Raw genomic sequence first — 16,592 nt, 5'->3', positions numbered from 1 at the left:
GGGCTCAGTTGAAGCAGCCGCAGGACCGCGGACGGACGCAGGTAAGGGAGAGGAGGGAGGGGGGTTTACCTGGCCCTGCTGCCGCCACCGCCGCCCATGCGGCGATGGCAGCAGAGCCAGGTAAGGGACCAAGGGGGAGGGGGGGCTTACCTGAGTCTGTCGCGACCCATCCCAGCTTCACTAGAGCCTGTGGCTCAACCAGGAAGTGTAGGCTGCAATCGGGGCCTACAGTTCCTGGTTGAGCCGTGGGCTCTAGTGAAGCTGGGATGGGCCGCGACGGACACAGGTAAGTGGGAGGAGGGGGGCCTTACCTGACGCCACTCCTCGCCACTGCGGAGCTCCGCCGCAGCGGAGCGGAGTGGCCCCCAGGCGGATCAAGGCGGGGCGGAGCGGGCCTGATCCGCAATTTGCGGATCAGCCGCGAAGAGGATCGGGGAGTCCATGCACATCCCTAGTATTCGGCCAGTAGGATAAAATGTGCCTGCTATTCCATGGAATATTTATTTACTTATTACATTTTTATACTGCCCATCAGCTGAAGATACCTGGACAGTGCACAATTAAAAACCATACAATAAGATTGTCGAGGGTGGTTCAAGCTGGGTGGTTCTTTTACCTAATGCCCGCAGGTATAGGAAAATGGTTCTATAACACATTAGCTCTTTACATCATAAAGTTCATAGCTTCCTGCTTAATTAAAACCTATTTTTAATGTTGCACTTGCTGTCACAATTCAGCTGATGCTGAAACCACATGTCACAAAACAGTCAGACAGTTAAACAGATAGTAAGACATATTTTTAAGGCAAGCTAACCACAACTAGGAAACAGATGGAGATGTATTTCCTGTAACTACTGCAATACCCATTATAGTATTCTAGTCAGAGAAGTACTTGAACTCTGTATATGCCTAAATGCTTTGCTTCTCATTGGTTATTGTATTGCAGAGCTGTATTATGATTGGTGGGAAGGTTCTGCCATTGTATCTGAGGGGACCTGACCCTATAAATATGTTAACCTTTTCTGAAATTCTTGGGCAGTTCCTCAGGTCTTCTGAGACTGTCACCCTGCAGTGCTGCTTGTAATAAACCTTCTAAAGAGAGAGAAATTGTGTCTTGAGAGTCTGTGACCACCACTCAGCAAACCACAGGGACCCGTGGTTTCGGGTTCCACCACACAATTATAAATTTACAATGTTAAAAGTTTAAAAGGCAATGTTAAACTAGCCGCATTGAAGACCAGGGAAAGCCTGCGTAAAAAGGTACGTCTTCAGGAGACATTTGAAAGTTATTATATTTTCCACCTCCCGAACCGCACGAGACAAGGTCCTCCAGAGGGTGGGTGCTGCCACAGAGAAGGCTCTGCCACCAAGGTTCTTCATGGCAGCATTACATTCATTTCGGAATGGCCACTAGGGGCCTCCTCTGAGGATCATAGTTGTCATCTGGGTGTATATAAGAGAAGGCGGTTTGCTAGGTACCCTGGTTGTTGATGGACCTTGAGTCAACCTGAAAAATTCAAAGAGCCACTCACTGTCTGGCCGCAAACATCTTACAAAGACCACATAACACCGGTCTTAAAGGAACTGCACTGGCTGCCTATACGCTTCCGGTTGGAATTCAAGGTGTTGGTAAAGACGTTTAAAGCCCTAAATGGCTTGGGACCTCGATACTTGAGGGAGCGCCTCTCCTTATGTATGCCTGCCCGAGATTGAGATCTGTTGGAATAGCCCTCCTCCACATCCCACCAATGCAAAACATATGCTATGGTGGGACATGGGAGAGGGCCTTCTCTGTGGTGGCACCCCAAATGTGGAATGTGCTCCCCTTGGAGGCCCGACTGGCGCCAACGCTGATTTTATTTCAATGCCAAGTAAAAGCATGGCTTTTTAACAAAGCCTTTGATGGTTGAATCCACTAAGATGACACATTGTTTTAACTGCTTTTACTGCTTTTAAATTATATATTGTTTTAACTTGGTTCATGGTTTAATTTGTTTTTAACTGTGCATATTTATTGTTTTATACTGTATGCTTTTATCTGTACGCCACTCTGAGATCTTAATGATATAGGGCGGGATATAAATGTTTTAAATAAATAAATAAATGCGAGTATTGAGATATTTGCAAAGAGGACAAAAAAGCAAAGACCTTAGATATGACAAACGCTCCACCCAACTGCCTGTCTCCAAGGGTACCCACAAAAAGGAATGCTTTAACATAAGTTGTTGATAGCAGGGATGGAGGAGAAGTTTGTTTAGTTTCCACTTTAATGTGAATTTACCTAATTATGGACTTTCGTAGGAAATATGCAAACTGAAACTCAGTTATCTTTCAACATTCATATTTCCCTGAATTTTACAAAGGAGTTCCTCAATCAAAACATGCTTACACAAATGTGCACGTTAGGGGAAAGTGTGCACAAACAGGCTTGCATTTGTGAAAATAATATTCAAAATGCATTATATTAAGAAAATCGCTTGCACAAATGTGTATATTGGGCAAAGTTGTGTACAAAAATACATTTATTAGGAGAAAAGCAAACAAAAATAATACTGATTTTCATGTGAACATTTTAAAAAAGCATAACTTTTTGGATGAACCAAATTTAAGTTTGGGAGAATGAAACACTGAGAAAAACTGAAACGTACAATTTTGTTCAATTCATAGAATTGTCAGTTGTTCTTTATTTTGTTTTTGGGTTTTTTTGCATGGATGTGCTCCTAATACCAGAGCATCCAAGCTCCAGAGGAGAAAAGCTATTGCCTATTTGACAGTGTTGAATCTAAGTGTTTGGTGATTTTTGTTCTACGTTAAATATCTGAAGATTTCCAATTGTAAGTGCTGCCATGTTGTGAACCGCCCAGGGAGCTTCAGCTATTGGGCAATGTAAAAATACAATTAATAATAATAATAATAATAATAATAATAATAATAATAATAATGTTTCAGGTTCCTTTTTGTGCAAGTTTTCTTCATGTAATTTAAGCCACTTGGGTAATGGTAAGCAATGATGTGTCCGTGTGCACTAATGTGTCCCCAAACACCTTTCTAGGTGGCCCACCTCTCTCTCTTTTTTAAACAACAACAACAACAAAATCAAGACCTTTCTTTCAAGCTGGGATTAATTTCCTGGTGTTGTTTAGTATGTTGGGGTCAAACCCCCACCTTTGTATTTTTGTTGTCATGTCTAACCCTACTGCCCCTCTTTTGGGAGAAGATGTTTCAGGTAATTAATCAGAATCAGATTCAGAACTAGAAGACGCAGTGCCAGACATCAGCCAGCCTATACCAGTGAGGGAGGAAGCTCTCAGGAGTGATTCCCCAGCTGGCAGTCAGCCCCCTCCAGAGCTTATCTCCTCAAGGCCAAATCCTACACACTCAGTGGGAAGTCAGCTTTCTTCTGGGGGAGAGCATCCCGACAAGCTGGCTGATGCTAGGGTCTGCCAGAAGCTGAAACGCATGGAGCGGAAGGAAGGCGTGAGAAAGTCGGCTCGATTATGCCAGAACCTGCCACCACACCAGGAGCTCTGAAGTTACAGTTGTTTGAGAAGTAACTTCTTATTCTTCTTGAATGGACAATTGTCTTGCTTAGTTTGCATAGTTTTGCCTAGGGGGACGTTTCCAAGAGCTTAGACTCTATTCAGGTAGAAGAGACGTTTATTGCTTAATAAAAGCTTTGTGGATTATTTAGCAAGACCCGTCATTTGCCTCCCATCGAAAGTAAGAGCGTTCTGAGAAACATGACAATTGTCAGCCTTTTGGGCAAGTACTTCATCCTTTGCCTTGCCGCGGCAGCCATTTTGTGATGGTGCCCAAGACGTGGCAGCCATTTTATCGTGGTGCCAAGAAATTGCCAAATGTGCCCCTGGCCTAAAAAGGTTGCCTACCCTTGCACTTGGGTAAAAGAGTAGAGCTGGAGAAGATCTATAAAAGGCTATTTGGTCACCCAAAGAGGAATTGGGTCTAGGGAGAAAGGAGGCTCTTTGCTGCCTTTGCTGACGGATTTTTTTTTAAAAAAAATGTATGTGCGATATGAGTAACAAAAAGTATCAGTAACAAAAAAATGATGTTATCTGTGACATTTTATTTTCAAGTGGCCCAAATTCAGTCCTGGCTCTCTGTGCCAAGTTTTGAGTGAGCTGGGTCTTAGCCGAAACGTACCTCTGCATCACAAATTACCAGATGCTTTGTGCACATGATAATTCCCTGGCACTTTTCACAACTCGGAGCTCTGTGTCTTTCTTCCACTGCCTATATATTTACTGCAGCAAATAATGTTGCTGTAGCCACAGTGGTCATAAAAGCATAGAGTTGTCCTGCTTGCTGGCTGCTTTTTTTATACGCCCTCTTTAAAAAGTACATTAAATACTATTGTTTTTCAGAGGCCATTAAGTTTCTTGCCTAATAGCCTTTTATGTCTGGTGGCTACTAACTCTGGAGCATACCCTGCCAGCTTGGGTAGGAGGCTGAAGAAACTGATATACCCCATGAAGGAGACTGAACTTTGGGTGTTCATAAGTAACTGGCAAGACAGAGTCTTGGCAAATATTGGCCTTTGCTTTTGCAGGAAGCTTTAAAAGACTAGCATTGTCTGTTTCCTCCACGATCTGCTCACTGTATATAGGGTGACCCTATGAAAAGGAGGACAGGGCTCCTGTATCTTTCACAGGGCAGGGTTCCCTTCTCTCGGAAGGGCAAGTATCCAGACAAGAGATGTCAGATGGCCCAGATAAAAGGGTGCTCAGCTTTATTCAGCAGGTTATTATGGGTAGGGTGACCCTATGGAAAGGAGGACAGGGCTCCTGTATCTTTAACAGTTGTGTTGAAAAGGGAATTTCAGCAGGTGTCATTTGTATATGTGGGGAACCTGGTGAAATCCCCTCTTCATCACAACAGTTAAAGCTGCAGGAGCTATACTAGAGTGACCAGATTTAAAAGAGGGCAGGGCTCCTGCAGCTTTAACTGTTGTGATGAAGAGGAAATTTCACCAGGTTCCCCATATATACAAATGACACCTGCTGAAATTTCCTTTTCAATACAACTGGTAAAGATACAGTAGCCCTGTCCTCCTTTTCATATGGTCACCCTACTGTATATATTCCTATGGCAATTGAATTGACCCTTTAAAAGGCTGCATCTGAAATGTTCCACTACTCAGGGATAGTGTGACCATATGAAAAGGAGGACAGAGCTCCTGTATCTTTAACAGATGCATAGAAAAGGGAATTTCAGCAGGTGTCATTTGTAGATATGGAGAACCTGGTGAAACTCCCTCTTTATCACAACGGTTAAAGCTGCAGGAGCTATACTAGAGTGACCAGATTTAAAATAGGGCAGGGCACCTGCAGCTTTAACTGTTGTGATGAAGTGGGAATGTCACTAGGTTCTTCATATATACAAAGGACACCTGCTGAAATTCCCTTTTCAATACAACTGTTAAAGATACAGGAGCCCTGTCTGCCTTTTCATAGGGTCACCCTACTCAGGGATAGTGGGGGGAATGAAAGGCTATGTAGAATGAACTCCAGAGCAACTGTAGAAAAGAAAAGAAAAAGTAATACAGAAGGATGCCAAAATAAGGATCTCAACTTGGGGCCAATAAAAGCTTTTTCCAGACTATGAAATCCACACCAGGCACCTGTGAAGTGTGACATTTCTGGGATATTCTGTCTCTTAACCCGGCCAGCTTTTCCTGAGATTATTCTGAGAAGATCTGTGGTGTCCATCCCACTGACATTAAAGCTGATGGACGTCCCACGTTGACACATAATTCCGGTCACTGCAACAGCCTTTCTCGGAGGGATGCTAAGATAAATGTCAGGTACAGATTAAATTTGCCACTAGTTCACAATGGCACCTTTATCCGAATAAACTGAACAGTTAATACCCTGTCAAGATAAAAGCTGCAATTAATTCCCCACTTGAACAAGTGTTACCCAACAAGGAGCGTAACCTTCCTAAACAAAACCAATTTCAAAGACCATCAGCTCGTTTTCCCCAGTTAAAAGGAGGGGGGGGAACCCTGCATAATCTTTCCTCTGTAAAACCTGCCCTATGAGAAGGGCTGGTGGGCCCAGACTTTCATTCCAAGGGCATCAAAAATGACCCCACAGCACACCAGGAGATGATAAAGAGGGCATATCGCTTTCCTGTGTTTTCGTGTAGTGAAAGGATAATTTTGTGAAGGAGGAGACGCCAGGTTAATATTCATTTCTCCTTATCCACATGCCTTGTCCCTTTGTGTGTGCGTGTGTGAGCGCAGTGCGGTACAGCAGCTAAAGAACATGGACCTACATCTCATCCTGCACGATCGCGTGGCTGAGTCTTTGGGGTGGGGACGGAGCTGCTGGGGCCACTTAAGATCTCTCCATCCTCAAATTGTGGCGGGGGGAGTCAGTGGGTGGTCTGTTACCTTTTATGACGCCTACCTTAGCAATGGTTTCAGAAGAGAGAGGGATGGTTTGGCTGAGCAAATCAGAAAAGCCATGCTGGATCAGACCAGCATTCTGTCACAAGAGGCCAACCAGCTGTCTGTGGGAAGCCCCCAAGTAAGACAAAGTGAGAGTAACATAGAATCATAGAATAGCAGAGTTGGAAGGGGCCTACAGAGTTGGAAGGGGCCTCCCTAGGTAACTGGTTCCATTGTCGTACTGCTCTAACAGCCAGGAAGTTTTTCATAGAATCATAGATTCTATGAGTTGGAAGGGGCCTACAAGGCCATCGAGTCCAACCCCTGCTCAATGCAGGAATCCACCCTAAAGCAGCCCTGACAGGTGGTTGTCCAGCTGGCTCTTGAAGGCCTCTAGTGTGGGAGAGCCCACAACCTCCCTAGGTAACTGATTCCATTGTCGTACTGCTCTAACAGTCAGGAAGTTTCTCCTGATGTCCAGCTGGAATCTGGCTTCCTTTAACTTGAGCCCGTTATTTCATGTCCTGCACTCTGGGAGGATCAAGAAGAGAACCCAATCATATTCCTCAGCAACTGGGGTAAATAGGCATATTGCCTGTGATACTGGAGGAAGCATATAGCCATCAGGACTAGTAGCCATTGATAGCCTTCTCCTCCAGAAATTTAACTGACCCCTCCCCCTTTAAAGCCTTCCAAATTTGTGACCACCTCTACGTCTTTTGGTAGCTCATTCCATCGTTTCACTACGCGCTCTGCAAAGAAGTCCTTCCTTTTATCTGTCCTGAATCTCTGATCCATGGGATGACCCTGCGTTCTAGTATTGCGAGAGAGGGAGACAAATATCTCCATATCTGATTTCTCCACACCGTGCAGCTCTGTCATGTCTCCCCTCACTTTCATTTGTCAAAGCTAAACAGCCCCAGATGCTGTAACCTTTCCCTACAGAGGAGTTTCACTAGCCCCTTGATCATTTTAGTTGCCCTTTTCTGCACCTTTTCTCCAACTCTGCAATATCCTTTTTTAGGTGCAGTGACCAGATACTAGAAGGAGCCTAGAGCCATCATGGCTAAAATTGGAGTCAGGTTGTGGATTTCATTAAAGCCCACAAACATATACTCACATTTAAAATACTGAGACCCATGCTGTTTCCATTGCAGTAGCTGCCTCTTAGCTTCAGTTCCAATCCAAAATATACGTGATCAATCTTTGGAGAAGCCTTCCACATGGAAGACTTCCACACGCAACCAGGATGATCAGGGGTCTGGAAACAAAGCCCCATGAAGAGAGACTGAAACAACTGGGCTTGTTTCATGAGAGCACTCTTCAAATACTTAAAAGTTTGTCACACAGAGGAGAGCCAAGATCTCTTCTCGATCCTCCCAGAGTGCAGGACACAGAATAACAGACTCAAGTTAAAGGAAGCCAGATTCCAGCTGGACATCAGGAAAAACTTCCTGACTGTTAGAGCAGTACGACAATGGAATCAGTTACCAGGGGAGGTTGTGGGCTCTCCCACACTAGAGGCCTTCAAGAGGCAGCTGGACAACCATCTGTCAGGGATGCTTTAGGGTGGATTCCTGCATTGAGCAGGGGGTTGGACTCAATGGCCTTGTAGGCCCCTTCCGACTCTGCTATTCTATGATTTTACAATTTCTAAATAAATAGACATTGCAAAGACCTCTTAATGCTCGAGTCTCCTCTAAATGTATTGCTGCCCCAGCTCAGAAGTGAGGAACATGTAATAGTATTTTAGAGCATGGTGTGGGATGGGGAGGGGTTTCATGGTTCCTTGGATTTATTATTATTATTATTATTTATTTATATAGCACCATCAATGTACATGGTACATTGTACTCTCTCTTCCTCATGAGTCCTTCCACAGCTCAATTTTGTTTTCTTTCAGAAGGCAGAGGAAAACTTTCCAGTTAAGCTGCCATTTAGGATTTTGCTGCTGCTGCTGCTTCTTCTTCTTCTTCTTCTTCTTCTTCTTCTTCTTCTTCTTCTTCTTCTTCTTCTTCTTCTTCTTCTTCTTCTTCTTCTTCTGGAATTGTGTATATATAAGTAGTAATATGATAACGCTTCATTTAAGAAGCAGCAGTAAAAATGACTGAAGTCACTACTGCCCCTGAATCATCTCTAGATATAAAAGGGTTCTCCTTTGGATTTTAACGGGGGTTTTCCTCCCTCACTTCCCATTACCCTGTGCAAGCTTGTCAGTATCTCCTGATCCAGATTAGCCCTTCTCTTTTGTGACCTGCAAACAAGCCTCCATATTCATTTTTGCTGCCTCTCGTCTTTCATTGCAGAGAGGCGATGGAGCAGGGGTAGGAAGAGGCAGTGCGGACCCATTCTCATGGAACCATTAGCTTATCAGATGATGCTGTTCCACAGATGTGTTACCAACTGGCAGACATTTTATATGGGGCAAAGCATCGACGTCCCTTGAGCGCATTCAAAATGTATTAAAGTAGAGGGAACACACACACAGTATAAATGCTGGACATCTTTTACTGAGTGAGTTAAGTTAGCTGTGTGGGATGGTACAGAAGGGCTTTGCAGTTCTAGAGGAAGGAACCTGAAGCAGGTCTGCAATGTAAGGAGAAGCTAAAGTAGTATCAGATGAGGCTATTTCTGTAGCCGGCACCTTGAGCCAAGATGTCACAGGGGGCAGCTGGAAGTGAGGTGTCCTCTTCAGCCTTGGAACTCATTCTGCATCTGTCTTCTCTAGAGACGCTTAGGAGTCATATTTACCACAAATGTGTCCTGCCGAGAACAAAAGTGACACAGTCAAGACGTAGTCCACTGACCTTTCTGGAATAAATTCCATCTGGCTCTTTTTTCTCCTTCTGTTCATTTCATGTCTCACTTGGTTGCACCTCTTAAACTAAAGGTGACAGACGCTCTTCATATCATTCTTCCCCAACCTGGTGCCCGCCTGATGTGTTGGATTGCAATTCTCATCATTCCTAGCCAGCATGGGAGTTGCAGTTCAATATGTCCAGGGGGCACCAGGTTGGAGGAGGGGGCTTTATGAAAGGAACAGTCAATATACTGCTGAAGTTACTGTGCTGATATGAGCTGATATGAGCTCTTCAGGAAATTGCTCATTCAGCTCCCGCTCCAATATCAATGAGCTGGGGGGGGGATCTACACTACTGCTTTAAAGCACTTTATAACAGTTTTGACAACTGCTGGGGCCCAGGACACACTGCATATACAGTTTTCAAAACGTTTTCAAAGTGCTTTAAAGCGCTTTAAAAGCAGTTGTGTAGATCCCCCCCCCCCAGGTGAATCTGCTCCGGATTTTTGTCAGAACAAGTCAGAGCCCCGTAGAAACAAAAGAAAATTGAATAAACCACTCTTCGGCAGGGCACAGCCTTTTTAATTCCCTCTCCGTGACTTGATGGATTGACCAGGGCCAAGGTTCTGGGCTGTTGGGGCTACGGAGGGGGCCCTTTTAACCTCACCCCCACCAGCTGCAGGCCACAGCTCAGCACAAACATTCCAAAGCCTCCAACCAACTGCCCTTATTACAAACAAATTGATGGGGCGGGGGTGTTGGGAAGGGGAGCTCATACCTTCACCAATCCTTAACCGATCTTTCTGGATTTTCACCCCAGTGCTATTTAACCCATTTTCTCCCAGCCTGGCAAATTTGGCGGCTTTCCAACCATATTTGGAGCAACAGGCAGTTCATCACTCCTTTTCCCTCTCCCCCCCCTTCAAATTTTCACACTCATTTTTTTCCAATCACAGCCTTTGCACTAGAAGTACTCGCCATGGACCTATATCTCAAAAGGCGATGCTAACTTCTGTCCATGAGGCCCTACATGAAGGTTGAATCCTTTCCCCCAATAAAATCCCATAATAATATTTGTTATATGCCGAACATAGCTAATCCACTAGAAAATTATGTAGCTATCTAAATGCAAAATTTGGGGCAGATCAGACAAAGGGGAGGTTAAACTCTGCCTCCAAAACTGACTTTTTGCCTCCATGGGGAAAATAGCGTAAATTGCTGTTCTGAGTGAAACCCAGAATGTGTTCACCACCCCACTGATATTAGAGGCGCCAATCTCAGCTGTTTGTAACTTTGTTCATAAGAACATCAGAAGAGCCCTGATGCTGGATCAGACCAAGGGTCCATCTAGTCCAGCACAATGTTCACACAGGGGCCAACCAGCCATCGGCCAGGGATGAACAAGCAGGACATGGTGCAACAGCACCCATCCACCCATGTTCCCCAGCAACTGGTGCACACAGGCTTCCTGCCTCAGATATTGGAGGTACTCAGTTCAAGTCCGCTCAGGCACGTTGCCTTCCCAGCACTCGCCATCTTTGTCCCCCCTCTTGCCAGTTCCACACACGCACAACTATTTGCCTCTTGGCCCCGTGAAAACTTTTCCTCACCAGCCAAATGGGCTTCTTTTTCCTTCACAATAAATGCACTAATTGTGAGACCTTGGTGACGGATTCCTCTCCCCTCGACAGTTAGACATGATGTGACTGCTTTGTAGCATCACATTGGCTCAGTCAAAGGGGATCCCCAAATACCGGTGAGCAAGAGACATCTTTTATGCAGTTCATCAACTGGGAATAGTTAAGTTGTAGAGCGAACACATAGGGAACTCTCTCTCTCTCTCTCTCTCTCTCTCTCTCTCTCTCTCTCTCTCTCACACACACACACACACACACACACACACACACACACACACACACACAAACAAACACACACACTGTCCTGAGCAGATTCTAGGGAAGCTTGGTTTCTTCTTCAGATGCTGTTTGGGGAATTAAGGGGTTGACTTTTGGATACAGAACTAAATTCTGGGATGAAAAATTTAAATACTGAAACATTTTAAAACATTGAATGTCCAGATCCTCTGTCCTGACTTTTTCAGGTCCCTAAATTTAAAGTCTAGGATTTGAAAAAGGCAAGTTAATTTATTCTTGGGAGTTCAAGCATCTACTTTTTAAGTGTTTTCATGTAGATTTTGGAGCTCCTTACAGATTCATTCAAGCTTCCAGCTCAAGACAATGGTGGGCAACCTTTAAGGAATAGTTTTCAAGAAATGAACGATGGAGTTCTTACTTCAGTAGTGTTGACAACACCATCAGCAAAATCCAAATTGAAGGGTTTAGGAAATGGGATTCCTATATCCAGGGCTCCTGAAATGAAACCAAGGAAACCATGTTAGACTTGTAACATGGTTCTTCTATCCGAAATGTAGAATTTTAACTCTAATACTTTTGTAAACCGCCCAGACTTTTGTAAAGCACCCAATGAGCTTCGGCTATGGGGCAGTATATAAATGCAATAAATAAATAAATACTATTACTAAAGAGTAGTAATATGGTTGCCCTACCATTTATAACTGGCAGATATCCAATTCGCAGAATGTTTATGATCCAGTTTTTGAGGACATCAACCTGCAACAAAGAGAGACGTTGCTAGTAAATCAGGTGGAGAGAAAAAGAACTGTCCCCTCGGTTTCACGAGAAGTATTTTGAAAATTGCCCACCATTGTGATGGGACGTCACTATTAGTAGCACAGACATCCAAGTGTTCTTGGGGCTACATGGTTGCTCTCTGGAACAGGCGTCTGGGCTTTGTGCCAGGCACATTTCCTATTTGGAGAGCAGCTGAAGCTCAGAAGAGAGCAGAAGCTCAGCAACAGGTATCCTGACATTTTAGAAGTGATTATTTTAAAAATATGTATGTATGTATTTTTGAAATGTGCCATATTACCCACTGTTTATTACAAAATAATCCCTAAGCAGGGTACAACTCAAATAAAAAAATACAAACATCCATCCATAAACCAATAAATCAGTAAAGCAGGGGGAAAGAAAGGAAAGGAACCTCTTGTGCAAGCACTTGAGTCATTGCTGACTCCTAGAGGGACACCTGCTTTCGCTGATGTTTTCTTAGAATCATAGAATCATAGAATAGCAGAGTTGGAAGGGGCCTCTAAGGCCATCGAGTCCAACCCCCTGCTCAATGCAGGAATCCACCCTAAAGCATCCCTGACAGAGGGTTGTCCAGCTGCCTCTTGAAGGCCTCTAGGGTGGGAGAGCCCACAACCTCCCTAGGTAACTGGTTCCATTGTCGTACTGCTCTAACAGTCAGGAAGTTTTTCCTGATGTCCAGCCGGAATCTGGCTTCCTTTAACTTGAGCCCATTATTCCATGTCCTCATGGGTACTCATTTTACCGACCTCGGAAGGATGGAAGGCTGAGTCGACCTGAGCCGGCTGCCTGAGCACCAGCTTCCACTGGGATCGAACTCAGGCCGTGGGGAGAGTTTCGACTGCAGTAACTGCCGCTTACCACTCTGCGCCACACGAGGCTCCTAAGCAGGGAAGAAGACACATAAATAACAATTTGCAATGGGGGAGCAGAGGTCAAACCTGGCCTGGGGGGTTCCTCACAAAGCCACTCCCTTCAGGCATCTAGGGCTCAGGGTGTTTGTGCTGACAGAGACAGGCAGACATATTATTATTATTATTATTATTATTATTATTATTATTATTATTATTATTGTGTAGCAATTGATAACATCTAAATAGATAAAAGTTGCCGTCTTTGGAGCATTTTCAAAAATTGGAAGACATTTTAAAGAACCTTAATTGGGAAAGATACCTTTCCCTCTCTCAATGCTTCATAAAATCAACATTCAAGCAAATACTGAGATACCTTCTCATTATCCTGTTCTTAAGACTGGCAAAAACCATTGCACACACATAAGTACCACGTCTGGGAGAATGAGTTACGGTGGAACTCATTAAGGTTCTTGGTTTTCCACCTTGATGCTCATCTAGCCTCATTCTTGGTCGTCTTTTTGTTTTTCCCAAACAGGAAAAGTACACGTTTTTGAACATGAAAAATGCACACTTTTCCATGCACCCAAATGCACTCTTTCCCCCCATAGACGAAAGCATGGAAAGGTGTGGGTGAGTGGGTGTGGATGTGTGGGTGGGTGTGGTGGGAATACACATTTTTAGAACTGCACACTTGTGCAATTATGAATTTCTGGAAGTGCACACTTTCTAACACAAGCTCAGGACATTCACATTTGGGGTTGCAAACAGGATGTGTCCCTATGATTTGTGAACAGGAGCAAAATTCTCCTAATTCTTGGACAGGTGACCTTCAACTTATAGAAGAGTTACAGATCAAGATGCTACTTCATCTTTATATCAGTGTAAGATGTAAGCTCAAAGATGGCCAAAAAGGTATTTTCTTTCAAGTCAATGGATCAATGAAATATTGTTCCTGTCCTACATGCATCCCGGGCAGTGTCCGCATTTCTCATTTTGTGGAAGAACATTAACTTACATCAAAAGAGCCGATTTGTGAAGAAGACATTCTGAGGGAGACGCTGTGAAAAAGAATGAAAATCAAAGTGTCATCAACATTAGAGAAAATAGGGAGTCCTTTTTACTTTCGCTGTTCTTATTAGGTTTATTTTTGTCCCAGAACCTTTGCACACTTGTTTAAATATTTGTCTTCTGGCATTTTGTGCCTTCCTGGACTTTGTAAGATTCTTGCACTCTGTGAATCTTGTTCCCTATCATAGAATCATAGAAGAGTTGAAAGAAGCCCACAAGGCCATCGAGTCCAACCCCCTGCTCAATGCAGGAATCCACCCTAAAGCATCCCTGACAGATGGTTGTCCAGCTGCCTCTTGAAGGCCTAATTATCTTTACCTTTTTATTGTACATCTTGTAGAAGATATTAAAGGAAGTATGAAAATATGACCCAGATACACGCTTGCAGTAAACTGAAATCATTTTGACTCTAGCAGATGTATCCATTCCATTTGAATCACAGTAACTTTTCACTGCATTTTTCACCTTGAACCTCTTACCCTCCTAGACATGTTTAGAAAGAAAGAAATCCTATGACTCTCAGGGTCCCTCAGTCAGCATGTTTCACTCCCTAAACATGCATAAGATTGCACCCTTAGACATTGTTAACTTAAGTGACAAGCAACAGACAAGGTTGAACTTTTTTCCAGCTAAACTCAGTGTGTGTTTGGGGGGGGGGGGGGGAATAACTCCTGGTTCAGATAAGGAGAATATTTTCTACCTTTGATGTATATGAGTGAAGATAAGATGAAATATTTTAAGTACTGAATAGAATTTAAACTAGTCCATGTTGAAGCTTCATGGTTGTGTTTCAAAGATGAAGGTCAAAAGATGTAAACTCAGATATGACCCAAAGACAAACGCCTTGTTTTCAGAAGTGCTGACCAAAAAATAAAGGTATTACTTCCAGACTATAGGTAGAATTAATTGAAAGGTGCTGATCATAAGATCCTTTCTTTGTTAACCCCTCACGGACAGGTTCATCAGGAATCACATAAATGAGCAGAGCTGTGAGGTTTCACAATAAAAACACTTGTCCTTATCTTGACCTCCTTTTGAGAGAGCTCAGAAATATTTTATTGGGGAAGACATGATACTCTTTTTTAAAGAAAGGCATGCCCCCGGAACAATTCTTAGAAACCTTTTTGAAATGTGTTTCATTTATTTCATCTACCACTTTATATTTTTGTATATGTTCTGTGTTCGTATATACCATATCTTGTTAGCATGTAAATATTTTACCAAGTACAAATGCCTACTAGACCCACAATAAAAATAAGCTGTAGTTTTTCATAGGAGAATATGTATCAATTAGCTTATAACTGGATGTTATCTAAACACTGGGGAGATCAATCTCTCTCCTAGAGGTGAATTTGGCAAAAACATTACTTATAGGCTACACATCTGGTTTAGAGAGACTCCATAGCAGGCCAGAGAGATGAAAGAGGGATCAGGATAATGGGACAATGAATACTGCAGGCATCAGAAATACAGGAGCTGGACTTGACAGATGTTGAATGAAAATGTTTTTAAATGTTCACATTTTTGTTGAGTTAAATAGTTGCATAATTTATCTATTACTGTTTGGAGTCTGCAACTGCTGTAGGAAAAGATAGTGCATAAGATAGTTCGATTACTGCAATGCACTCTACGGGGGGCTGCCTTTGAAGACGGTTCGGAAGCTGCAGCTCGTGCAAAATGCAGCGGCCAGATTGATTTTGTTGTATGGTCGAACCAGAAGGTTCGACCATACAACACCTGCTCTGGTCCGCTTGCACTGGCTGCCTGTATGTTTCCGAGCCCAATTCAAGGTGCTGGTTTTGACCTATAAAGCCTTACACAGCTTGGGACCACAATACCTGACGGAACGCCTCTCTCCCGACGTGAATATACCCGATCACTACGTTCAACATCTAAGGTCCTCCTCCAGATGACTACTCCGAGAGAGGCTCAGAGTGTGGCAATGAGGGACAGGGCCTTTTTGGTGGTGGTCCCCAGACTTTGGAATGATCTCCCTGACGAGGCTCGCCTGGCACCAACACTGCTATCTTTCCGTCGCCAGGTTAAGACTTTCTTCTTTGCCCAGGCATGTGGGGGCACATCTTAATCACCCACATGTTTAGTTTTTTAACGGTTTTTAATGCTTCATGTTTGTATGTTCTGTGTTTTAGAATTTTAAATTTTGTATACTCGTTTTTATCTTAATTTTAGAATTTCTGTAAACCGCCCAGAGAGCCCTGGCTATGGGAGCGGTATATAAGTGCAATAAATAAATAAATAAATATAAATGTTAATGACACATGTGATACTTCACTGGGAGCACTTTACACTGATGCTTCAAATCAGTAATTGATTTGAATCTGTATCAATTTGCAAATGACCAAAGCTGTACTTTTTGTGAGTGGGCATTTTTTCATGCTGTTAGATCCGGGGTGGGGAAGGCACCCCCCCCCCATTTTGGTGTATTGCAACTCCCATCATTCCCAGGAAGCATGACTAATAAACATGTTCAAAAGTTTAATGTTTCATTTTCTTTTAATAACCAAATGACCTGGGGTGCCTTTTTAGATGATTTAAAAGATTTTAACTGATTAGTTTATCCAATTAATCAGTTCAAGGTGGCAGCCTTAGAAATGTAGTGGGTTGACTCACTGCCAACGTGCAAGGAGCCCAACAGCCTTCCTTCTCCGGGGCTCATCAATTCAAGGTGGCCACACCTCTCATCCATCCACTCTAAGGCCATAGCTAGACCTAAGGTTTATCCCTGGATCGTCCAGGGGTCAAACCTGTCCATCTAGGTGACACACAGGGAA

General features: G+C 43.5%; 1 protein-coding gene across 1 annotated transcript in view; it reads right to left on the bottom strand.

The window, feature by feature from the left end:
- The window catches only part of BPIFB4 (BPI fold containing family B member 4), a 56,315-nt gene that overhangs the window by 24,468 nt on the left and 15,255 nt on the right, over positions 1-16,592 (bottom strand). The window lies entirely within an intron of this gene.

The sequence above is a fragment of the Elgaria multicarinata genome, chromosome 1 (genome assembly GCF_023053635.1).
Source record: "Elgaria multicarinata webbii isolate HBS135686 ecotype San Diego chromosome 1, rElgMul1.1.pri, whole genome shotgun sequence".
In the NCBI taxonomy this organism is placed as follows: domain Eukaryota; kingdom Metazoa; phylum Chordata; class Lepidosauria; order Squamata; family Anguidae; genus Elgaria; species Elgaria multicarinata.
Note: the sequence above shows the minus strand (reverse complement) of the source record. Positions and strands in the feature narration are given on the sequence as shown.